The sequence below is a fragment of the Delphinapterus leucas genome, chromosome 4, assembly GCF_059928025.1.
Source record: "Delphinapterus leucas isolate spDelLeu-1000000601 "Yukka" chromosome 4, BTC_Dleu_Yukka2, whole genome shotgun sequence".
NCBI classification, from domain to species: domain Eukaryota; kingdom Metazoa; phylum Chordata; class Mammalia; order Artiodactyla; family Monodontidae; genus Delphinapterus; species Delphinapterus leucas.
In genome coordinates, this window is record NC_143132.1 from 45456555 (window position 1) to 45483852 (window position 27298).

General features: G+C 36.5%; 1 protein-coding gene across 1 annotated transcript in view; it reads left to right on the forward strand.

Moving 5' to 3' along the window:
* LOC111178990 (ephrin type-A receptor 6) overlaps positions 1-27298 on the forward strand; it is a 201620-nt gene that overhangs the window by 16546 nt on the left and 157776 nt on the right.

Genomic DNA, 27298 nt, shown 5'->3' on the forward strand with positions numbered 1-27298 from the left:
AGGTCAATAAAAACAGTGGTCAGGAGACAAACTCCCCTGAAATGCACATTATAAGTTTAAATATTAGATGCATGGGCTTGATTAGAAACTCAAATTAATTTCATAGCATCAACATATTGAAAACTAAAATGGGAGAAGAGGGGAGTGAGGCATTCCAAAGTCATGTAACATAGCATTAAATGTCATGTTCATTCTAAACCCAGTTCTACCACTGAATTATTTTTTCAATTTTAGAAATCCATCACATTGCTATCTTTTTAAGGATGATATAGGTGGCTTTTGCTATGTACTTTGATGGAAAAAGATCTAAATACCTAATTATAATAAAATTCTGGGGCTTCCCTGGTGGCGCAGTGGTTGAGAGTCCGCCTGCTGATGCAAGGGACACGGGTTCGTGCCCCGGTCCGGGAAGATCCCACATGCCGCTCGCTAAGCACGCGTCCGGAGCCTGTGCTCCGCAATGGGAGAGGCCACAACGGTGAGAGGTCCGCGTACCACAAAAAAAAAAAAAAAAAAAATTCTGTTCCCATCACTGTTAAAATACCTGTATTTGCATAAGAATTCAAGAATAGCAACTTTATTTTAAAAATTATTTATGAATAACAATAATAATGTCTAGCATTTATTGAGCCTATTCTCATAGGTGCCAAAAATAATGTGCAGTATTTTACATGTGTTGTCTCTTTTAAACGTTTCAACATCCAATGAGACCAGTATTATTTTCCTAATTTTACTTATGAGAAATCAGAAGCCTAGGGAAATTGAGCAACTTGTCAGATTCATGCAGCTGGTAAGAAAGCTAAGCTAAAATTTGAAACTAAGGGCTATCTTCTTCCAAGGCCAGTACTCTACCATCCTGCCAAGTCCTTCCATTGGAATTATAAAATGCTAATGGTAATACCACTGATTAAGCCACAATTCCCCCAGTTTATCACTCCCTGAAAGTGAAGCTATGTGAGTTTCTAACTATATGACAGAAGGAGTGTTTTGCTGTTGTTTTTAGGTTAATGAACAACATTGATCCATAAGAACTTTTTCGTTACAACTATATCTAACTAAAAAGTGGAAAAGCACTGACATATTTAATTAAGAAGGAATACAGCTTAAGGAGGGAAAGTGAACAAAGGAATAAAAAGAATACTTATAACCTGGATGTTTAATATCTGTGATAGTCATTTGTAACCCCACTGAAGACTATTGACTTTTCAAGCTAGAGATGAAATTATTGGGAGTGTAGTTATCACAGAACTCCATAATCAAAAGCAATATAAAATATTCAAAAAAATGTCCCTGCTATGTCCTATTGACTGCTTTCTTCCCTGCCCACATGTCAAGACTTAATCTAGGTGCAAAGCCAAGGACACAATGCAAGGAAAGTTTGGTCCAGGGAAGAGTCACATCATTGTCTTGTCCAGGGTGTGTTTATTGTGTCTTATTTCACAGATGAAGAAATTCACCTAACTTTTTAAAAGTATGACATTTTTGAGTATTATATCATCAAGTCAGAAATGTACTCTCAAACTCATAGGTCTAAATCTAGATAATTCATTTATGTTTGTCTGGGACTTTTAGACAAAGCAATCTAGTCTAATAAGAAAACATTAGTTCTGATCTATATTGTATTTGGTTTTAACTCTAAATTTCAACTTATTGTACTTTCAGGACTAAAATTCTTTCAGATGTTATGTAAAAGATAAGTACTTTGAAACTCCTTAGCAGAAAGGTCCCATACTTACAATGACCCAGTATTATATTGATTCATTCAATGAAAAATATATAGGACAGTTAATATGTGCCATACTCTGCGTGAGTCTCTGGGGATAAAAAAGTAATAAGACCTGCAACCTCTGCCTTTGCATAATTTATAGTCTAGATTTGTGGGAGGAAAATGAAAGTTTCAATTAAAAAATACAAGGTTGAATGGCATGTACTACCAGACAGATATGCAAAGAGTGCTATGAGAGCATAGAGAAGCTGCCCTAATTCAGCATGAATAGATCACGAAGGTCTGGAGGATGAGACGCAGTGGCTCATTCTTTAAAGAAGGGTGATAAAGGAATAGCAAAAGCGCTGAGACCTGAAACAGCATGAAAAATTTAAAGAAGAGCCAACTATTTGGTGTGACTACAGTGAGGAGACATGAAAAATTAAATGGTGGGAGCTAAAAGCAGAGAATTATATACAGGGGCCAAGAACAAGACGAAGTTGCTCTTTGGGCCATGTTAAGCTTATTGCGCTTTATGAAGATATTGAAGATTCATGGGAGGATTTTAATTAGGGAGTAATATGACGAGTAACATGTGCAAGACTGTCTGCTGAGCAGTTTACACAAATTATCTTTTTAATTCTGCTAAGATTATAACTCTTTTTAGAAACTTAAGTAGCTTTACCAAAATCTGATAACCAATGAGTGGAGGTGCAAGATTAGAACCCTAGAAGCACCTGACAGCAGCAGCAGACAGCAAAAACCATATTCTGAATTACTGATTTATAAATGTCATGAAAGTGACTTTTATAACACTGTTGAAGAGACAACAGCGTTTGAGAAGAGTTTGAAAAATATGTTTGTGTAAACCTGGAGTTTGGGTGCATAGAGTGGCTCCCAAGTCAATTTACAGCCTGAGGAAAAATCATTTAAAGGATCATTTTTTATCTGGTTAACTTTAAATTGCATTTTCAAAGCATGCTGTTTATATCCAGGAGAGAATTTCAATGAATAATGTCATAGTAAGATATGCGTAGGTTTACTATAAATTCAGGAATATAATGATATGAATCCAAACTGACAACATCAGTCTTTTTCTCTACATACCCTCCTAGCGCATCTTTAAATTTGTATAGCTTTTGTTTTTCAAGTACTGTCTGAATTATTGTAATGTCAACTTTCTTATTAAGGTCTCTCTTGTGTATTATTTAATTAACTGACTTTATAATGCATAGAGATGGGGTGTGAAGTGGGAAGGTGAAATTAGGTACTCTCTCATTTGATGGTCTAGTTCAAATTTTTTAAAACAAGCAAAACAAAGTAGTTTACAATGTCGTTCCCTTTAGCCATACCTATATTACTTTGTTCAACTTTTAGTTTGCTAACAACCAATGAGACAATAATATAAAATATGAAACAATTCTTTATCAAAATTATAATGTTCTTAACTGATTACTTGTACTCTACAAACATAGTGGCTTCATTTATTTTTTAACATCTTTACTAGGGTATAATTGCTTTACAATGTTGTGTTACTTGCTGCTGTATAACAAAGTGAATCAGCTATATATATGCATATATCCCCATATCCCCTCCCTCTTGCGCAGCCCTCCCACCCTCTCTATCCCACCCCTCTAGGTGGTCACAAAGCACTGAGCTGATCTCCCTGTGCTATGCAGCGTCTTCCCACTAGCTATCTACCTTACGTTTGGTAGTGTATATATGTCAGTGCTACTCTCTCACTTCGTCCCAGCTTACCCTCCCACATCCCCGGTCCTCAAGTCCATTCTCTAGTAGGTCTGCGTCTTTATTCCTGTCCTGCCCCTGGGTTCATCAGAACCATTTTTTTTTAGATTCCATGTATATGTGTTAGCACACAGTATTTGTTTTTCTCTTTCTGACTTACTTCACTCTGTAAAATGAAGTAAGATGGACACTAGGTCCATCCACCTCACTACAAATAACTCAATTTCGTTTCTTTTTATGGTTGAGTAATATTCCATTGTATATATGTGCCACATCTTCTTTATCCATTCATCTGTCGATGGACATTTAGGTTGGTTCCATGTCCCGGCTATTGTAAATAGAGCTGCAATGAACATTGTGGTACATGATTCTTTTTGAATTATGGTTTTCTCAGGGTATATGCCCAGTAGTGGGATTGCTAGGTCGTATGGTAGTGCTATTTTTAGTTTTTTAAGGAACCTCCATACTGTTCTCCATAGTGGCTGTATCAGTTTACATTCTCACCAACAGTGCAAGAGGGTTCCCTTTTCCACAACCTCTCCAGCATATTGTTCGTAGATTTTTTGATGATGGCCATTCTGACCAGTGTGAGGTGATACCTCATCGTGGTTTTGATTTGCATTTCTCTAATGATTAGTGATGTTGAGCATACTTTCATGTGTTTGTTAGCAGTCTGTATGTCTTCTTTGGAGAACTGTCTATTTAGTTCTTCCACCCATTTTTGGATTGGGTTGTTTGTTTTGTTTTTTGATATTGAGCTACATGAGCTGCTTGTATATTTTGGAGATTAATCCTTTGTCAGTTGCTTCATTTGCAAATATTTTCTCCCGTTCTGAGGAGGTATCACCGTGACTCCTCTTGCTCTGTTTTTAGGCCAGAGGTTGGATTTTTTTCCAGAGTCAGAATATGCTAATGGAAACTGGCCAGCAAGTTTAAAGAGTACTAACTATTACTGTTAGCACTATAAAAAGAGCCTACTTGAACTATAGCTATTGGGATCCTCTTTTCCTAAGTCTATAGAACAACCTCATTCCCTATGCTATATAGGAAGAGAGAGAGAGAACAAGGGAGAGAGAATTGACTGATAGATCTATAGATAAGTAGGTAGAAAGTCACTCATATATAGTCACAAAACACTTTCTTTTTGTGTTTCAATACGGACATTTCATATGTCTGCCTAATCTCTCTTAGGACTAACAGTGTATAGCTAAATATTATGTTCACTAACAGCATTTATTGAACTGCTATTGTGTACAGGCCTTTTTATTAGGTACTGTAATTGATCCCCCCATCTTTTTGGAATAGAGTTAACAAAATTACAATAAACTACAGAATCAGTAGTAAGAAAGTAAGAATATATAAATATTCTATGTGGATCTTCTTGAAAGATAGGTGAACAATAGATAGGTGTTAGAAGCTCTCAAATATAAGAATTTTCTCAAAATTAATATAAAATCCATATCATGCCCCAAAGTATCAAACACACCCACACACACGCACACACACTGGCGTGCATGCACACATACACACTGTCAAGTACAGGCCTTTTTGGCTTATATGAATGAAACAACAGAAAATTTCATCTGCCTCATATTTGTTCTTATTCTGAGCTTATTTTCTGGAGAAAATGTGCTTCTTTTCAACGAAGAAAAAGATGAGAATTAAAATTGAAAAGTTATCTACATAACCAATAATGTTATCCATATCCTTACAAATTGCTTGAAAAACCATATTTGATTCAATTTTAACAATCATCTGTTAAAATTACATGTACATTGTTAAAAAGAAATAATTTAATGATAAAGCGGTCAAACATTTGTTTTTATTTAAAACACAACGAAGATTTATCTAATATTCAAATGTAATTTACAGAAACAAAAAATACTTTTATGGGTTCATTTTTTAAACCAAAATAAAATATATCCTGCTAGATTGCAGTCAACTTAAACATTTTACTTATATACTGTATATTGTATATACTGTATATATATTAAAACAGTTTGTGAAGCTATCAAAAGGTAGGAGAATCCATAGCTTAGAGCCAATTTTTAAAAGAAAACTGGAATTTTACATGTAATTTATCTCTTCCATTGCCTTAATGGTTATCCAAATGATCCAGTAGAGTTAATACACAGCCAGCATATAAGCAATGCATTCCTTTTCCCTGAAAAGATTAATTACACCTTAAATTTTAATAATATGTAAATTTAGGTTTTTACCTGTAAGCTACATGAAGCACTTCTGTAGCACCAAAGCCACATCTGTCAACATTTTAAAATATACCATTATTTACCAAAAGTAGTAATGATGGACTAGATTTATATCACTTAAATAACCACATAAAAGTCATTATGATTAACTAACCAAAGTATAAATTACTGAATCATGGCAAGTGTTTCAAATTAGAATCTTATGCCACATCTTACACATTTATACAAAAAGTGTTATGTTGATACAAATGAATAAATTTAATCACTTAGTTATTTTAAAAACACCCATAAAATTTAGCTATTTTTAGTATGGTTTCATATTTAAGCAGTTTGATTAGTTTTAACAATTTATGTATGGAAATGATCCTGAAAATTAAGGTGCAAGGTCGTGTCTCTAATTTCTTCTTCCTTAGTCTATTTTTCATGCCCTCATTTGACTAATTTTTCTATACTCAACTTTCTACACTTAAAAACTCCAAATCGTTGGGTATTTTCTACTGAATAAAATGTGAGTTTCTCAACAAATATTCAAGTCTTCCTCCAATCTAAACCAAATTGACATCATTTCTGTTCTATTTTCCTCTAGTTAACATATACCCTGGGAAAATGTATAAATGCTCATGCATGAAATTTTCTGAATCTTCGTCCTATCTAAGTTGTGTCTGTGACTTCCAGCTGGCATATTCAGAAACCTATCACATTACAAATAGTCAGTCTGGCTCACATGCTACACCTCCTGAAGTGTTTTTGATCAATCCAGTGAGAAGTAATCACTCTTTCCTCAGACTTTCTGTAATATTTTATTGTGTGAGGGCTTACTTCTTTACTAAGTTTCTAGCACTTTGAGGTCAAGAACTGTCACCTGTGTATCTTTGTGTCTCATAAAATGTCTTATACATAGTTCCCAATACACATTTAATTATATAAATGAAGAATGTGTAATTTCAAAATATGGAAGAATAGCATATTGCCTACCAGTCGAAAAAGAAAGAATCAAATATTTTATTTGCCACAGGTAAGCAATATTGCTTGCTATATTTTGGGTAACAAGCTGTAACTGATTTGAGTCATGTAAAAACATGATATATGCAATTTTAATTACAAATTAATTGTTAATTCTAAAATTTGGGGGTATTTGAGGTAGAGCAAAATGACTTCTTTGTTGTTAAATAGATATCCCTCCTTACACACCTTTTTAAAAAAAATCTCTATATGTTTGATCCAGTCTATTGGTTGAAACCCAATCTGTACTGCTATAATTACCAAGGATGAAATTAGCTACATCATTAATAACAGCAGCCAGAAATTTGGGGATGATTATTAATGGTGAAGCATAAGCAGAAAGAGGGCCAGCTGACCCTGGTGGAGTAATAAAAAAGTTAATTAATCAAGAAGGAGGCAGATTTCATATTTATGAGTCTACCCAGAGGAGGATGAATTCCAGTATATAAGACTTTAATTTGAAATAATCTTCAATCAATAGCACACTTTCAATGTTGGCAGCCATAGCTGTCTGAAAAGAAACATCAGTAGGAAAGAAAAATTTTCTAGCAGTTAGGTTGTCTGAATATAAATTGGCCTACCTTATGATACAATGAAGACCTCTTGTAAGACTTTTTGCTGAAGCTAGCTGGATGCTTATTCAGCATGTCATAAAGGAAATCCCTGCTTTGGTTAGGAGGTTGTGATAGAAGTTTAATGTAACTTCTAACATTGATATTTTATAAAAACAGATAATATTTAGTGAGTTCTAATTATGCTTCAAGCACTATTTAATTCTTTATGGCTACTAATATACTTACAACCTTTGAAGGGGGTGCTATTATCATGCCTATTTTATGGATTAGGAAACAAACACAAAGACGTTTATTAACTTACCAGGTCCTCACCGCTAGTAAGTGTTAAAATGAGGGTATTATGGCATTAGACTCTTTTCATGCTTGGAACCAGGACTGAGTTCCCTTTCTACCCGTTCAGTGTTTTCACTTTTCTTATTCAGGTTGGTCATTACTTCTAATTTTCTACATGATTATTTCTTATTCTTACCTCCAATACTCCACTCTTCCTTAACTAATTATATTCCTCCTTAGAATGAAATGTGTTTGATTTTCAGAAAACTATAATTATTTACAAATCATCATGCATCAAGTTCAGAGGGTTATATGTGTTTTAATGTAGACTTACGGATTAATGCACACATGGTACACCTAGTATGCCATTCTAAAGGGGCAAAATAATGCAGTTAGTCTGATTACCTTAAATGTGCTGGGACTTGATGAAAAGTAACTATTTGCATAGAAAATGGAAGTCTCCTTTTAAGAAGCCTGCATTGACAAAATTATTTTGCTTCAGTTTTGCACGGATCCAAAAAAGATTTTAAATGATGGGAACCGGGCTTATGTACCATAGGACAGATTGAAGGCCTTAATATGAAAAATATTAAAGACTATAACTTTGCTAAATTGGCTGGAAAGAAAATCATTCACTGTTAACAGGTACTTAGAAGTTGTAAAATGTGTATATCAATGTGCAGTGTTACAATTTGGATCATATTTAAAAGGGAACTAACAAACAGCAATGGATCTATTTCTTAAAACAGAATATAGTTTTATTTTAAGCCAATAACCTGCAGCAACATACAGAAAAATATGACTTCTTTGGGATATAAGCCATCATCCCTTGACTAGAATTTTTTTTTGAGATCAGAAGCCATTTCTTATTCATTTTTTACTTCATGTATTGCTATGCATGTGCCTGACAAATAGAAAAAAAACAAACAAAGATAAATAATATATGCTCTCTGTCTTCAAGAAGCTCACCACTAACCTCACTAGAGGCTCTTGTAACAGAGTTCCTTATTTATGTCATTCCCAAAGTCTAATTTTAATTTGACTTGATTTGAGATGAGATGGATTGTTTCTATCAGCCATCATATAAATTGCCTGAATTTTTCTGTCAAGCTATTTGACTTTTCAACCTTGAATTCTTTAACAGAGCAAAAAACGTTCTTAAGACATTTAAAATTGCTCCAAATTTAGTGAAAAATATATTCTCTATGTAATACTTGAAGATTTAGAGCCATTCTTTAGACTACACAAATCAGCCGTATTGACTTCTATTGTAAAGTGGCTTTTTAACGTCATATTTTAGTTGTTAGAAAAGCATAAAGGGCAAAGCAAAGATAAACCTAATCTCTTAATATAACCATATGGAACCTATCTGGAGCTGCTCGTATGTTTCTTAATTATGGTTGACCTCTCACCCTCATCTGTTGCATGATCATTTACTATTCTCAGGACAGCGTTGGGAGTATTGTGATGTTCAGTCGTTGCTTCTAGAATGCATTAGGGTAGTTCCAGCTAGCTGTAGGGTGATGCCCAGTGGCAATACATAGATGTGGTTCATACAGGCAGGGTAGAAACACATGATGCTGGGATGCAAGTGTCCTTTAGAAGCCATGGACTGCAAGGATGACACAGCACAGGGCCTTGGTTCCTTTCATAGCTTTATTTCCTATTTCCTGATTGAATTCTATCCACCTGGTAGTCCATCGTTTTTGCAATTTGTATGGAAACACAAAAGACCCCGAATAGCCAAAGCAATCTTGAGAACGAAAAAAGGAGCTGGAGGAATCAGGCTCCCTGACTTCAGACTATACTACAAAGCTACAGTAATCAAGACAGTATGGTACTGGCACAAAAACAGAGCCGAAAAAATTTGAGAGTTGAATGAAAGAGTTGTCAAAACGTCCAAGTCAGGTGAAAAGTACTTTATGGAAAGTACATAAATACTAAATACTATCTGCCGATGTCAAAACATAAAGATATAACGTAGTTTGAATTGTGCTTACCACGGTACCAGTATGCAGTAAAAATAATTTTAAATTATCTAACGTAACATCTTTTAAATGTGTATTAACCCAATGCAAGGCATCTATCTGCTTTTGCCTTTATCTCACTGTGAAGTCCCAATACTGAATGGACAGATGTTTATAAAATAAACCCAGCCAGCTCTACCAAGGCCTGTGTGAAGAATCAAGAAGCAGCTTAAGTATTTGCGTTACACTTTACTTTTTCAAGGGAAACAGTAGTTCAGTGAATTTAAATTGAGTAATAAGAATTCTTGGCAAAATAATAGTAGGAACCATTTAAAAGATTTAGCCGTGTGTGCACAAACCTGAGCAAGACATGCGTGAGCGCATTACTGACTATGCAACAGGCAAAGAAGCAGAGAGCGGCCACCTTGCTGCCAGTTATAAAACAGCTGATTTACAACAAACTGAATCCATATTCTCTTAAGCTTTTGGAAAACAGAGCATCCTTTAAAAAATGCTCTTGCACTATAGGTATTTTTTTAATTAAATAGTTCTATATGCTGTATACAAAACAGAAGAGCAGACTAAATGATTTTTTTCAACAATCAGTTTCAGCATTTCTGTAAACAATAAACATTGCAGTATGACTTAATGAAGTTAGCATACATATGTATATTTATATATACATATATGTGTATACCTATGCATTATACATATACTTATATTCATATATTATATATGAATATATAATATACATATATTATGCATTTTTACACACTTCCTATTCTCATTCTGAGATGAAGGAATGAAATTGGCAATGTTTTCAATAGTGTTGCATAAGCTGTTATCCTTGGAAGTAAATGGGTTTATTTCTAAATCTGATACAAAGTTTGTTCCAAATTTGACATGATGAGAAAGAAAGTGAAGGGCACTTGAAAGGAAGCAGCAAGAGCTAAAGAAGGCAGAAGAATGTTCAGCTGTTCGATTTATTTCCTCACTCCTTCACTCAATCAAAAAATATTAATGAGGGCCAGATATAAAGGCAGGCACTGGGGACTCAAAGATGAAAAGAATAAACTTGTTCTTGACTTTCACAAAAGTTAGTTGAGAAGTTCAGATAATTACACAAGATTACAATACAGGGTTACATGCGATGCCTCGAGGGGCACAAGGAGAAAAATCCAAACAAACGTGTCAAGGAAAGCTTCCAAAATAAATAACGTCTTGAAGGAGACTTTGAAGTTAAATAAAACTTGGCTGTGAAAATGATCGGGATGGAGGGTGGGATAAGAGGGTTGGGGAGTCTCTCGTGTGTGCAGGTAGAGATGAAAGAGTATGGAACTTTCTAATAACTGAAAGAATTTCAATATGCCTAGGACTGTGGTTCTCAAAATGTGAACCCTGCACCAGAAGCATCCAGCAACACCTGGGAACATGTTAGAAATGCAAATTTTCAGACCCCACCTCAGGCTTCCTGAATCAGAAACTCTGGGGTCTAGGGGTGGGACCCAGCATTCTGTTTTTACAAGCACTCCAAGTATTTCTGATGCACACTCTAATTAGAGAGCCAGCAGTTTCATCAGAGGGTACAAGGATAGGAGTAAGGAATGATGGGGGTGATAATCTTGGTACAGGAAATACAGGCTAAGGGGCTGGATTCATAGGCAGGGGCCATACCATGCCATCCCTTACCTTGCTACTGAAGCTAAAACCTTCCTGAGTTTTTATTTTTCTTCCAGTTACTTGTAGTTTTGGAGACAGGCAAGGCAGTCAGAGCAAGCTTTCCATAATGGACTTTCTTGGAACCATTGCTAACACATCTAATTATTTCCTCACCTTCATTTTATCCACACTAAAAATAAATCCTTCCAAATATCTTTTTCATTGTCACACCTATAGCTGTCATAACTTCCAAACTCCCCAGAGACTATTTTAGCCTTAAGAATTCACCTACAGAAGGCGCTGGAACGCTGGGAATTATCAATTTAAATTCTAACACATGCTTGCTCTCTGCCAGCATGTAAGCCTGCATATTTCTCCTTGACAGTTCATATTTGGTCTCTGGACTTTCAAGACACAGTGAATTATGACCTGCTCACCAGAACCTCTTGAGAAAACTGGAGCTGAGCCACACAATGCCAAACCTTCAGCGAAAATTGGTCAGTCCTGGATATTGAAAAAGTCGTGGAAATTAAGTTGTCTGGGAAACTTCATGAATCTAGATATCATAGAGGTAAAGGTGATATGTTAGCAAAGCAAAGTTAGACGCCAAGACTAATGTGCCACACAAATGTGTCACTGACTCGTCCCAGGCTAGGTTACTTGGTTGTTTGTTCTAATTGGTAAAGGAAAATGATACATTCAGGTAGGCAACATAGGACTTGGTATCTTGGCTTATGAGGATTTCTCCACTCCAGACCAGTCTGGATCAGCATCTAAGCTCTGCTACTCCCTAGGTATTAGTACCTAAGGAGGGCTTTAGTTTTCTCATCAGGAAACTAGAAATGTATTCATTTGTTTGTACACTGATTCATTCAGCAAATATCTGTGAGAACCCATTCTGTATTCTTTACTAAGTACTATTCTACATGCTAGGGTTACAACAGAAACAGACCGAGATCCCTGCTGTTCCACAGCTTACATTCTAGAGAGGAGAGAGACAATAAACAGGCAATAAGTAAGATATCTAGAATGTCAGGTGATGCAGAGCTAAGGTGTGTTGCCTCAATCTCCCCTTCAGGACCCAGGCATTTATCCCTTCAGTTCATGGGAGCGCTGCTTGCTGAAGACTCACAGCTGAATTCCTTTCCCAACGTTGCCTCTGTCCAAAAGAGATTGAATGCCCCAGAGACATCTCCTCTCCCCAGGGGCAGTCAGAATTCAAGACTGATCAATGAGAGGCACAAAGATTAGTCCCATCACTTCAATTCAGGACAACTGTGAAGGGCCAAATCGGCTCCAGAACTCCCTGAGGTCGGCTGAGGTGCTTGTAGCCACCACATCGCAGTTCAGCTACTCCATTTTCCCATTTCTGCTTCCCTCACTGCCCCATGTGTCCGTACTGAGGTCACTCTTCAGTAAACCTATAGCATGCAGAGCCCCACTGCAGAGTCTGCATCCCAGGAAACTCCATCTAAGACAGATAAGTGCTCTGAAGGAAAGTAAAGCTGAGGGGAGGTTAGGGAGTGCCTCCCTCCTCCTGTGGTCGTGAAATGTTAACTCTCACTATAATCCTAATTTGGGGGACTCCCCTGGTGGTTCAGTGGTTAAGAATCCGCCTGCCAGTGGAGGGGACATGGGTTCGATCCCTGGTCCGGGAAGATCCCACATGCTGCAGAGCAAATAAATCCCGTGCGCCACAGCTGCTGAGCCCGTGAGCCACCACTACTGAAGCCCGCGCACCTAGAGCCTGCTCTCTGCAACAGGAGAAGCCACCGCAATGAGAAGCCCGCGCACCGCAATGAAGAGTAACCCCCGTTCACCGCAACTAGAGAGAGCTTATGCACAGCAACGAAGACCCAACGTAGCCAGAAATAAATAAAATTTATAATCCTTCATTGAGAAGGGCCTTGCCCTTGGTCTTGAAGAAGAGAGATATAAAGAACAAGCATAAGGAAAGCATAAAGAACAAGGAAATTTTTTATGATAGCAACTGATTCGAGCAACTCAATTTGGCAGCTATTTCACAAATAGACAACTAAAGAAGCAATAGAGAAGAATTTTGGTTAAACGCTTAAGCTTTTCCCCACACTCACTGCTGAGGGCCCAGGTTCAATCCCTGGTCAGGGAACTAAAGTTCCACAAGCCACGGGGCACGGCCAAAATTTTTTTTTAATTTTTTTAGTTAATCAATTTTTTTAAAAAGAGCTCAAGCTTTGTATTGAACCCTGGACTTAGATCTTTATCACTTTCTAGATATCAGACCTTGGGCAAGTCAGTTAACCTCCCTGTGCCTCAGTTTCTACATCTGGAAAATGGAGAAAATACCACCTACTTTCTAGTGTTGTTCTGAGTATGCAGTGACTCTGTGTGTACTTAGCAGACTATCCAGCACTCATGTGGTTAGAGCTCAGTAAGTATTGGTTATTAATACTGATTTTATTGGTATTAATTTTCAACTCTAACATTCCATTCTAGCAAATTCAAAACTGTATTTAAAAAACAAAACAAGGACTTCCCTGGTGGTCCAGTGGTTAAGACTCCACACTTCCACTGCAGCGGGAGCATGGGTTCGATCCCTGGTCAGGGAAGTTCCATGTGCCACACAGTGCAGCCAAAGAAAAAAAAGAAAATTAATTCATTCAAAAAATGAAACAAAACATTATTCTTTATTATCTTCTTGCATGTAGACATTTTACAATGGCAATCAAGTCATTCTCTGATTTCTCCCTCTGACATTTATTTTTCATGCCCATTAGCTAACCCTTGAGACTAGTTGGCTAGTCTTAGTGTTAGCTTTTGTTTAATTTTTATAGGTGACATATAAGCATGAGTGAGATTCCCCAACATGAGCTGACTTTCCAGGGGTTACACACTGAAGAACTGGATTCAGCCAAGGAAGCTCCACACTTGAACTTGTGAGATACCGGATCTTAGCCAGCATAGGAGGCAAGTCAGGGAGCCTCCATCAGTTCCATTCCAACAACATTATCTTGTGGACCCAGAACCACTGTCTCTCCTGTTCCAATGGTAATCAAATTATTTATGGGTTGGGCCACCTTTCTTTTAAATACTTAAATTACAAAAAGTCTTAACGCCAACAGACATTATAGCATAGTTGTTAGGTCAAACTCTAGAACTAGACTATCTGTATTTAAATCTGGTTCTGCCACTTCTATCTGCATAACCATGGACAGGTTACTTAACCTCTCTGTGTCATAGTTTCTCCAATTATAAAGTGAAGCTAATAATACTACTGTCTCATATGATTGTTTTGAAGATTAAATAGGTTGATACATGTGAAGTGTTTAGAACTGTGGATTACATACATAAGCACTTTAAAAGTGTTAGTTATTATAATAATTACTACCCTTCCTCTGAAGGGGACTCCTTCACTGAGTCCAATATGAATTTTTGAATGAGCCTGTGCTGTGAATCAGCTGCCACTCATCTCCAAAAAAAAAAAAATAGAAAAAAAATTAAGAAGGAATAAAAAGAATGTAATTCTGGCAAGAAACCTCCCTTAGGTTACCCTCTGTGGAATCCTCTTCAGTTTTCAAGTAGAAATGACATGATTTATGTACCCATAGCCACCTACCCCAGTATAAATTTTTAAAATTAAATAAATAACTGAACAACTGATTTCCTTGCAAAAGAATAAGCAACCCACAGAAAATCACATTTATCTTTATACTGAAAACTACATTTTGACTCAGAATAGGTATTAGTTATGCTATTACTTCTATAAGTAATAAGCATAGAATATCCTATTTGAGGAAGGATTTTACTTTTTCAAATTATGGAATAGATGCAGGTTTGAGAATTTTTGAACTTTTATAAAATACATTTTTACTTGCATAATGACTGGAAAGAGGGATACTCCATTCTTTTCCAAATAAACCTGTGTTGCCTGGCAGACAGAGCACCAAGTGGAAACATAGCAAGGAGCCTTAGGGTTATCTAATTGCCCTTAGCACATTCTTTCTTCTGTCATTTTCTGTACTGCAACTCAAAATGCCTTTTGAATCCTTCTAAATTGTTGACAGCTAATTTCTGTCCATTAGAGACCCACTTCTCACTGTCTGTATTTATCTGTCTTAGGAGCTGCATCTTTTTATAGCTAGCTAGCTGTATTTTTGTCATTTTCCCTCTCTCTTCTTGCTTAACTGTCCACTGTGCTGATAGATTTCAAATTGTATTAAACATAAACATGCAGTTAAGATACCCAGTTAACACTCATGGTGATTTTCTTTTAAGTTATGTACCTTTACAATTGCTATTTACTTGAATTCAGCAATAGTTTTATGGATTATAAAAATATATCATTCATGATTAGACTCTACCCTACCCTTGAGATTATTAATAGAAGCGGGCAATATAAATTTAACAAGTTTTTATTTAAAAAACAAACTTCACGTGAAACTGTCTCTGTCACCATTTTCCCCAGTGTTCTTACTGCTTAAGATAAATACTTTAGTATTTACAGAAAATGAAAGCCACAAGTGAGTAAATGGGAAGTTGATAGGGTAATACTATCTTTGCATTGATCTGTGACATCCAGAGACCTCTAAGTCCTTAGAACTTGCATACATAAGGAGAGAAGGGGCATCTTACTTAGTCCATGACTGGGAAGATATTTGAGGGAGTCTCATATGCAACCTTAGCTTCAGACTTCCAATAGCTTATACTGTGGAAATTGGGGGATTAGGACAGGTGAAGAATGCCAAAACTCAGTATGTAAAATAAAAGCAATGAGTCAATCTTCAGAAGAGAAGCGGTGTAGAAAAACTCACTTGGGCTTCTCTGGTGGTGCAGTGGTTAAGAATCCTCCTGCCAACGCCCGGGACATGGGTTCGAGCCCTGGTCCGGGAAGATCCCACATGCTGCAGAACAGCTAAGCCTGTATGCAGCAACTGCTGAAGCCTGCGCACCTGAAGTCCGTGCTCTGTAACAAGAGAAGCCACCGCAATGAGAAACCCGCGCACCTCAACGAAGAGTAGCCCCCGCTTGCCGCAACTAGAGAAAGCCTGAGCACAGCAACGAAGACCCAACGCAGCCAAAAATAAATACATAAATAATAAATAAATAAAAGAACGAAAAACATTTTTTTAAAAGACTTACATTTAAAAAAAAAAAGAAAGAGCTTCCCTGGTGGCGCAGTGGTTGAGAGTCCGCCTGGCAATGCAGAGGACACGGGTTCGTGCCCCGGTCCGGGAAGATCCCACATGCAGTGGAGCGGCTGGGCCCGTGAGCCATGGCCGCTGAGCCTGCGCGTCCAGAGCCTGTGCTCCGCAACGGGAGAGGCCACAACAGTGAGAGGCCCGCGTACCGGAAAAAAAAAAAAAAAGAAAAACTCACTTGAGTTTTTATATGAGCACCTCCATTGCCAGGGGGAAAAAGTACTTAACACATGAATCAGTCAATCTAGTAAGTATATGGAATTTAGAAATTCTTCTCATGTGTTTTAAAGGGGATAGAAGTGACCTCTGTTACACCTTTTGTTAATCATCTAGAATTACTCAATCAAGAATATTGTTTAACAGAACACACCCAAGCATATATATAACTAATCTAAATCATTAGTATCAATTATTAGAGTTAAGAGAGAATTATAGTTATAGTCACATTTCATGTTTTAGGGAGAAAACTGAATGCTTGCTGAATGCTTTTCCCGCATATATGCTAACGTATCTAAATTGCCCTTAATTTTTATGGGGATGCTTTCTCAGAAAGCTTGATTAACTAAACAGAGGATTGTTGATTCTTTCACTTGCAATTCTCTTCTCCCTAAAAACATTCCAGGCAGTTTAAGACACATGTACAAAATGTTTCATAACTTAGAACTAGAAGTAGAAAATTAGATCCATAAAAACAAGAAGGAACAAAGTCTTGTTTTGATAATTATTACTAGAGATGCATGTGTGCACCATCTCTGCCTCCGAGATTTCTGGCAGCAGCCAGAGAATAGAGAAGTGATCACGCTCTTATAATATGAAGCACAAATGCTGTAGGAAATATGTATGGAGGGCATTGAGGATAATGGCCTCAAGCAGAGCTTTTTCACCAAATGAAGAAGTTTGTTTCATGTGGTGTTTTCTGACCACAACCTTTGACAGAAGACCTGACGGAGGTAAAGTGTCACTGATTGAAGGTGGTTTTTCCATGGTGGTATACCATGAGCTAAGTTAAGGAAAAAGAGATACAAGAATATCCCAGACAGGACTACAGTGGAAACATGGGAAGTAAACCTAGGCTTCAAAAAGGACTGAAACAAGAAATCGGAAGACTCTTGAAATGAAAGCAGCCAGTCTTTTTCTTGTTCTACACAGCCACTCATCTCTATTTCTTTCTCGAAAGATTATTTTTCCCTGAATCTGTGTTCATTTAGGAAAGGATATCTATCTGCCCCATGACTTGCAAACTCACATTTCTGCTTCATTTCAATCATAGATCAAAATTGCTAAACACTGTGAATCCTAATCCCAAATTCCTGGAAGAGAGACTGTGAGTGGCCCAGTTTGAGTCAGATCTCCATCCCTAATCCAATTCCTGTCTGGGAGCCAGAGACAGAGAGAACAGTCTTCCAAAGCCCTACCCTGGGGTAGAGGCAGTTTTCAGAGACAGGGCTGAACAGATATCCTAAGAGATGCTTACTAAGAATTTTAAGGTTAGTCTTTAATGAGTGCTTAGAATGTGAATTCTCTATTTTTGTATTGAGGGATGGTGCAAGTGCTTTAAAAATAAGATGAAGAAGATGCAGAAATCTTTCTGCTGTTAAAACCAAGATGCCCAACCAATATCTTTGCTCATGCAAAAATAAAATCTCCCCACATTTGCACTGAAACGGGCTTCAGGCAAAGCAAAGATTGTTCTTTGGAAGCAGATTTGGATCTGCTCCCACAATTAAACGTACTCTCAATCGAAAGCCTGGAGTTCCACACCACAGGGTACTGTGGAAAAAAAAGATTATTCTGGCCTGGAAAATTTTCAAGGCAAGTGTTCCAATTCATCAAAAAGAAGCCCAAGGAGGACTGCTCCCATGGAAAAAGTTATATATTGAGCTGCACAGTTCTGCAGCATGCTTTCCAGGATAAGCCATGGAAAAAGTATGTTGTACAAAATGGAATAGGTTGTCTAGTTTGTAGAGTTTTGATCAACTGCCTTTTGTTTGCCAAAGAAAATGATTTTAGTTTTGATAAAGTTGATGATTATACAATTCTTTCTGAAGCAGTAGAATGGCTGAATTATTTGTATCCAGAAATCAGTTCTAGTTGTTGAAAATGAAACCCATATCATCAACATATAGGAAGAGGTTTATCTTTCTGTCTACCAAGATGGCGCATATGCAGTTTGTCTACAATCGGTATCAAATTGTGAAGATATTGGTTTAAAAGGTGAATAAATAAAACACAATGCCTGTTTATATTACATGAAATTGTGAATGGGTATGTCAGGAAAGTTTTCCCCGTTAGCTCACCATTCTTTTAGAGTGGCGTTTACTCTCATTTTTTTGGAATCTTAATACTAAGCCTCAGTTTTAAGTTAACTTGATCCTCTAGGCAATGAATTAAAACTTTAGTGGAAGATATATATGCAAAGCAAACAGCCTTATTTTCTTGAAACTAATAACATTAAATAGTAGAGTAATACTGTGCCCAAAACCCTCCTGCTTCTAATACAAAATATTTACCTTGGAGACCTCACTCATCGTTTAAGGGAAAGCAATTAACATAAATAATTGAGGGACTCTGAGAAAAATTGAATCGAGCCATAGTTTTGTAGGACTATAGGTTGGCCCTTTTTAAAATGGGTTGATTCTCCTTGAATCTTTCCAGAACCAATTATAGTGATTGGTGAAAAGTTGAGGTAAATAGTTTGGTGTTATTCAGAACAGGCTTCAAACAGTTTCAAACAATGATCCAAAAACTTGCCCTACAAATTATTTGCTTTCAGGGGATGATCAAATGAGTTCTGGCTTAAGGGGTAACAGGTCCCTGTTAGATGTCTGGGATCTAAATTACTTGGGACACCGTGCTTGGGTCCATAAAACAGAGAAATTACACTCCCACCCCAACATTGCTGGTTTCTGTGCTTTCACAAATACTTCTACTGAAGCCATATAAGGGACAACTGTAGCCTCAAATCTGCTTTATCATTAACTGAGAAAATTAAGTAAAGGTCTTCCACAGGAATTTGTTTAGCTCCAGATTTGGTAGTAATGAGTTTATAATTAGATGGGTTTAAATTGGGCAGATTCTTCCACAATCTGATTTTAACATGCTGTCACGCTAAACTTGCCAGAAATGTCAGTTCATTTGTTTTTATTTTGGGTTTGTTTGTTTTTACATCCATGCAATTTTTACTAAATCAGTGCATGAGATCCACTAAATATACGCTAGACAGGACTGATTTCCCCCTGAATCTGTCTATTAAAGAAAAAAAAAAAAAAGGAATCTCTTCAGGCAGAGCATTTGATATTCTTTGTATAACAAAGGTCGGTAACCACACCCCATCCCATTTCACCTTATCCTTCCTATCCTATCCATCTCATTGTGGGGACAAACATACTCAGGAGGCTGTGTTCAACATTAAACTTTTTTTAAAAACTAGTAAATGGAGATAGAAAACATCCAGCTCAAGCAACATAATAAACAATGAGAAATTGTTAGTACCTAGTTTGGAAATATAAAGACCCACTTACCCTCCCGTCCCCTCATATTAGGATATGCATGTGGAAAAATACAACCAAATTCTTTCCCCTTTGGTTCATTATATTAAATAGGACTATAAGTTTCAAGTAACAAAACCCCAACCAGCTTAACAAAAAGTGGGACTTTATTGCTTTCTGTAACCAAAGTCAAGGAGTAGCATGAGATTCAGGCCAAATCCAGGCTTTCCAACTATGTTCTCAATACTTTCTTGGTCTCAGTTCTGCTTTCTTCTCTGTTGGATTTATCTTCAGGCAAGTCCTTCCCATATATATACATGAGTTTATATCTCCAGTAAAAATGGCAATTCTGATGAAACTCACATCTCCATCAACTCTACCTCTGAACCTGAGTATGAATGGTAGCCTGAGAAAAACATAAGCGTGATGTCAATTTAAATTGTCATGATCCATCCCTTGCCTCTCTCTCTCCAACCTCCTATTCAGCCTCTTGATCTGTGTCTCAGACATCACAAAGTACACAGAAACAGCAACTCAAGATGGTGAGCTATTTTGTGTCTCCATATATATGAGGTCATTTCTTCAAACTAGAATGTCCCAATACCTACTCATCACCTTGGTGACTTGCAAATTTATTCTAATCATTCTAGGTTTAGCTTAGGAATCACCTCCTTTATAAACCTTCCTTCACTTCTTCCCATCGAGGTTATTACTCTCCTACTCTTCCCTCATTACCTTCACATGTACCTCCATTTTAGCAACAATTTTATTATATTACAATTAAGGCTTACATCTGTAACCCCTTTGCTAAAGAGAAACTACTATGAAGACAGGAAAATATGCTTTAGTTTTCTTTGTCTCCCCAATCCTTATATCATAGTGTTTAGCACATTCTAAATAATTAATATTTTTGTTGGGGTTTTTTTTGGAATTGTAAATAGTTTTATTTGTATAAACTAATACTTGATATATTTAATTAAAATTTAAAAATTAAAGTTGTTTCAGGTTTATTTAAATGTTTTGTTAAATATTTAAAATATATTTTTATTTTTTTACTTTTTTTACATCTTTATTGGAGTATAATTGCTTTACAATGGTGTGTTAGTTTCTGCTTTATAACAAAGTGAATCAGTTATACATATACATGTGTTCCCATATCTCTTCCCTCTTGCATCTCCCTCCCTCCCACCCTCCCTATTCCATCCCTCCAGGCGGTCACAAAGCACTGAGCTGATCTCCCTGTGCTATGCGGCTGCTTCCCACTAGCTATCTACCTTACATTTGGTAGTGTATATATGTCCATGCCTCTCTCTTGCTTTGTCACAGCTTACCCTTCCCGCTCCCCATACCCTCAAGTCCATTCTCTAGTAGGTCTGTGTCTTTATTCCTGTCTTGCCCCTAGGTTCTTCATGACCTTTTTTTTTTTTTCTTAGATTCCATATATATGTGTTAGCATACGGTATTTGTCTTTCTCTTTCTGACTTACTTCACTCTGTATGACAGACTCTAGGTCTATCCACCTCATTACAAATAGCTCAATTTCATTTCTTTTTATGGCTGAGTAATATTCCATTGTATATATGTGCCACATTTTGTTGTTTTTGAATGAATAATGCGTCAGTGAAGAGGATTCCCTCAAGAAAATCTATACAACTTTTTCTAAGTAATCAATCTGTTTCTTATCAGGATTTTTTCTTTAAATATTTTTTGTTGTTGTTGTTGTTTTTTTTGTTTTTTTTTTTCTGCGGTATGCGGGCCTCTCACTGTTGTGGCCTCTCCCATTGCGGAGCACAGGCTCCGGACGCGCAGACTCAGTGGCTACGGCTCACGGGCCCAGCCGCTCCGCGGCATGTGGGATCCTCCCGGACCGAGACACGAACCCGTGTCCCCTGCATCGGCAGTCGGACTCTCAACCACTGCGCCACCAGGGAAGCCCTCTTTAAATATTTTTATGAAAAACAGATCCTAAATAAATCCTTTATTTTATAAGCCTATGAAATTTGTGATCTCTATACATTTAATTACAAACCTACTTAACCTCGAACCACACTAACCTTTATATTAAAAGCTATAACCTCAAGTGCATATATATGCCTACCAATATGTAAATATCCACTATTATTATTATGATACTTGCTGAATAGTGTTTGAAATTGAACATAATAGGTTCCAGATCAGTATTCCAGGGAATCTGTGAAATTTGTAAGGAAATTCTGTTGTACACTGGATCTTTAAAGAAAATGATGAAATATGTACTTTGGCAACATGAGTATTTCAATTGTAAAAAAAAAATGTTATCAAAGATCTATCTCAACTGCCAGTAACTATATGAAATATAGATAATTACAAATTAAACTCGTGACATTTAGAATGTTAACAGTAGTTCCAGGTGTTTAAATGCCTCAATCTCTTTTCTTTGTTCTTTGATATTTGTCACATGAAGCCTACCTGTAGCAAGGCATGTTGACCATTTATTAATGCAGACAAAAATCTCTTTAAAAAAAGAAAAAGACAAGTGTTTCATCTTGCTGCACTACCTGCCTCTGCTTCTGCCTCTCCATCAGGTTGTACCACATTCACATTTTCCAATTATCCCTGTGTCATTTGGCATTTTTATCTGACAAGTAAATTAAGGTCATCAAGAAGACTGAATCTTGAAGTCTTCTGTGTCCCAATGTAGCCACACTTTGAAGTACTGAATTGCATTGTTTCTGGAGAAACGACAGAGCAGTGGAGGAAAGCACGCATGTGAAATAATTTTTTGAAAACGTGTAATCCCAGCTAAGGGTCTTTACTTCAACAGAAATGATTCATGAGGTTTGTTTCCATCCAGCTGAGAAGAGAATTCAGTAACTGGCTTCCTGGAGTGTATCAGAGAGTTTCTTGCTATTTTCTCTCTCTCTATCTCTCTCTCTCTCTCTCGTATACCAGTCTTAGGGATATTTTTCCTTTTGGTAGATGGCACCAAATGTTGAATGAATATAAAAGGAACATGTTAGTACAATCTCAGGCAATACCTCTTCCTCTAAATAGCTACTTCATTCAAACCCTAGGCTGGGATATTTGAATAAAGAAGTTTATTCACACTATTTTCTATTAATTTATCTTTGAACATATTAAATGCCAAAATACAAAAGTGTAGGGGAATTTTTTGTGTCACTAGAACATTTTTAAGCATTAATATTACCAAACAAATCATACATGAAAACTTTTTATAGTCAGCGATGTTTAATCCTTACATCTAGAATGTGTTCTTTATCTCTTCTTCATGAAAATATGCATTTATTAATCCCTATACTGTGTAAGGCACTGTGCTAATCCCATGTGATACAGAAAGGAGAATGATATTATTTCTGCCCTCAAGAAGCTTATGACATAGTTGAAATGGGCCAAAAAATGGAAATCTTCAGAAATTGAATCATTTTTGATAGTTGAAGTTTTCAGACAGAGGTTTGGTCTTTAAAGTATTATTTTTATAATTTTTAAATATTTTGAATATTTTTCTAATAATGCATCCACAAACTCCTGTCCTTTTATATAAAATATCTTGAACATATCTCAGCATTTTTTAATGGACCTTGAATGATCGTGTTAATGTATTGGGTTCTAACATAGTGAGTCCTTTGGTGCTCCTTGAATTTTATAGGGCTATTTGATCCTCAACTCCTGCCTCCAGAGTAGTATATATTTTGGAATTTTATGTCAGATTTTCAGTTTTCCCAGTTGTTCTTTCAGTCAGCCTAGCAGTGTGCACTTCCATTCAATTCCCTCTCTTCAGGTATCTGCTTTGTGAACTTGGAAATCAATAAACATGTCTGAAGTAAGAGTGTGAGGCACTGAAGCTGCTTTATGAGTAAACTCTGCGTTCATTAGTATGTGAACATCTGTCAGATGTTTCTTCAGAGGCTCTTTACGTCTGTCTTGTTTGGCAGTGCTCCACCACATTCCACATAATTGAACTTGCCATCTAGCTGAATTCAAATACATGTGATAAGATGAGTATCTGAACTAAGAAAATAGCTGTGAGGATAGGAGGGAATGGGAATGAATTAAAAAATACTTTAAAATGTAGGAATGACAGGATTGATGATCTGATGATCTGCCTGCATTATGTGAGGGCTGAGTCCAAAGTTTCAGTCTTGGACATCTCTAAGAATGGTATACTTACTGCAATGGGAGGATTTTACTGTCTAGGCAAGAGGAAAGTCTGAGGTTTTTTTTTTTTTTTTAATTTTTAAATCATTTTATTTGGTGAGTATTTTTAAGTATTATTTTGAAGTATAATTATCTGGCCACATAATGTGGGTTGGATTAGGAAGAGACACTGTGGAAAGGCAGTCTAATAGAAAATTATAAAAGTAGCTTAATCACGTGAGGCTGAAGTCTTAGAGGCAGTACCAGTGGTAATAAAAACAAGATAACACAAGACATAATAATAATTTGACTTTGGACCTGGAGTTATAGGGAAAGGTAAAATCAAAGATGACCTCATGCTTCAAGTCCAGGTGGCCAAGAGAATAACACCATCTACAAAATCACAAGATTATCTTCATCTAGGAGAACTATTTGTTCAGTTTTCATTGCTATCTCACACTCTTATGTCTACATGACCATACAGTGGTGAGATTTTACAGACTCATGAGCCTCCATTGTATATTACTATGTCTTTATATATATATGCCTCATTTCATAAGGTTAAAGCAATCCTGACTGCAATATATACCCTGAGAGGGGAATTTTTTTCCTGAAAAAAATAATGCTAAGGATTTCCTGAATCGATCATCAACAAACCTTAAGGTTAATTTAATGGGTGCTCTCCATACATTACTTTGTTGAGATTTCTGCTGTGTTTAAAAAAATCATTTGGTAAAGTGTTGAGATAATAGTATTTGAAATTTTGACATTTCATCTAAAATTGGGAGTCATAAATAAAACATGTGAATATGAAACAAATTTATTTCACTGGGCAACATTTTGAGAAATGCTTTATTCAAAAAAATCATGTAAATGTTGTCTTCCGTAACTTTAAAAAGATGTTAAAACAGAAAAGAGTTAACTTTAAAAAGCTATTGCATAGAAAATGACACAGAATACAAATAACAGATTTTACTTTGAAATGTAAATATAAACTAGAATAATCTTGATTACAGAGAGACAAAATCATATGCCTCCATAGAAGAAAATTCTTTGGTTAAAAATAGCCAAATTGCTTTTCCCTCATACTTTCCTTAAGACATGAAATCTATTTTTTTTAAGTATTTGGATTTCAAGTAAAGAACTTCACTTTTTTCTCTTTAAATAGCAATATCTAAAGCAAACCTCACTTAATAATGTCATCCTGACTTATGCCAGGCATTGGGTAGGTACTAAGTCCTTGCTCAATAACAAATTTGCAACTCTTTTGGGGTAATTTCTTCCTCTTAAGGAAGTATGCTTCTTTCCAAACCATAGAATGAAATATATCATTTTAATATACTTATCTTTTTCTAAGACTACAACCTCATTCCATTAAGCAAAGGAATATTCCCAATCACCTAGTCACAATTGAATTTTATTTCTTACCATAGATTATTGTGTTTCTTATTGTGTTACCTCTGAAGGACAGGTTTGCTCTGTATACACATTTCTCCTACAAAACTAATTAGAAATAAGCAAGCTTCTTCTCAGGATTGAAAACATGAATAGGTGGCACTATAGACAAGTTTTCACAACAGAGGAATTTGTAGCTATACTTATTTTTATGGAATCCACTTGGTAGATGATTTTATGGTTTATTTGTTGAAGTGTCTGTTTACATTAATCAAGTCTTTGAGACCTCTAAACAAGGAACAACTCCTCACTGTCTCCCTCCTCCTATTCCTTTTCCTTCCCCTCCTCCTCCTTCTTCCAACACATCATATTTCCAAACTCCCACTCTGCTGACTCACCGTCAAAGGCTGTTTATTCTCTTCCAGAGCACCTTACAGTTTCTCTTTTGTAACAGTTCGTAGACTCGTAATTATTTGCTCATTGTTTATCTTCCCCACTGGATGGTAAATCCAGGAGGACAGTCTTTATTGTTTACCACTGTATCCCTAGAGTCCGTCTCAGTGCCTGCCATGTAATAGGTGCTCAATAAACATTTATTGAATGAACTAATAAATTCTTAACCTTGGATTCACATTTATAAACTTAATCTACTCAACCTGATCAAATGTAGAAGTCTGTTCTTTCTAGTAGTCCCTGCCTTCCAGGAAGCATTATCTCCAATAATACAGAATAATTAGAGTCCTCTGATTAAAATAGTGTTGGATAGACTTACTTCATATACATAACGTTACTACCTTCAAGGTAAATCTCTACATATCAAGTGGAAGGCAAGAATATGGATTACCCTAGGTTAACCTGACGTGTTTTATACTGGAATCATCCAATGCACACAATCATTCAAACCATTCACACAAACAAATATTTATTGAGCTACTACCATGTATCAAACTCTGTAGGTCAAATACTGTATTAGTTTCCTAGGGTTACCATAACAAATTACCACACATAGTGGCTTAAAACACCAAATTCGTTCTCTCACAGTTATGGAAGCCAGAAGCAGAAGCATACTCTCCCCTAAGGCTCTAGGAGAGAAGCCTTCCTTGCCTCTCCCACTGTCTGGTGGCTCCAGGCATTCCTTGGCTTGTGGCTGCATAACTCTAGTCTCTGTCTCTGGCCTTCTCCTCTTTATTTTCTCTTCTTCTGTCTCTTATAAAGACCCTTTTCATGGATTTGGGCCCACCCAGTTGATCCAGGATGATTGAGGTCCTCAGTTACACCTACAAATTCCTTTTGGGGGAGGGGGAGGAGGAAAGGGTGTCTTCATTCAACATATTATAGATACTATAGTGAATAAAGTCCCTGCAATAGAATTTGCAATCTAATAGAAAGATTACCAAAAAAAGGTAATTTCAGTAAAACATGATAGAAATTTATGGATAAAAGTAGTACAAGGGTCTATGGGAACATATATCTAGGGACCTAACAAAATCTAAACAACCAGAAAATGATGTGATGTTCATGTAGGAGAATTGATTAGGAATTGACCATGAAAGTCCAGCGCATTGAAGGAACTGGCAGAAATTTAGCATGGTTAGAGAATGATGAGAGATGAATCTGGAGATATATGCTAGAGCCATTTGTAGAGAGCCTTGTTAACAAAGTTAAGGGCTTTGGACTTTATCCTGAGATAAAGTCAGAGACCTGTGTTTGGCTACATTAATACGATAAAAAGGCAGAAATTATCCCTATCCAGACCAAGAGCTGAAGCACAGGTCCTATGAATTCCTCTTATTTCCATATGGCAAATCTTGTTCTTCCCAGTATTTGATTGCAGCCTTAGTGAATAACACAATATCATAGTAAAATTGCTCTGAAGGATTGTGTTAAGAATATTTAATTCAGCATTCTCATTTTTACAGACATAAAACCAAGGTCAAGCAAGGCTATGATGGTTCTAGAACACACAG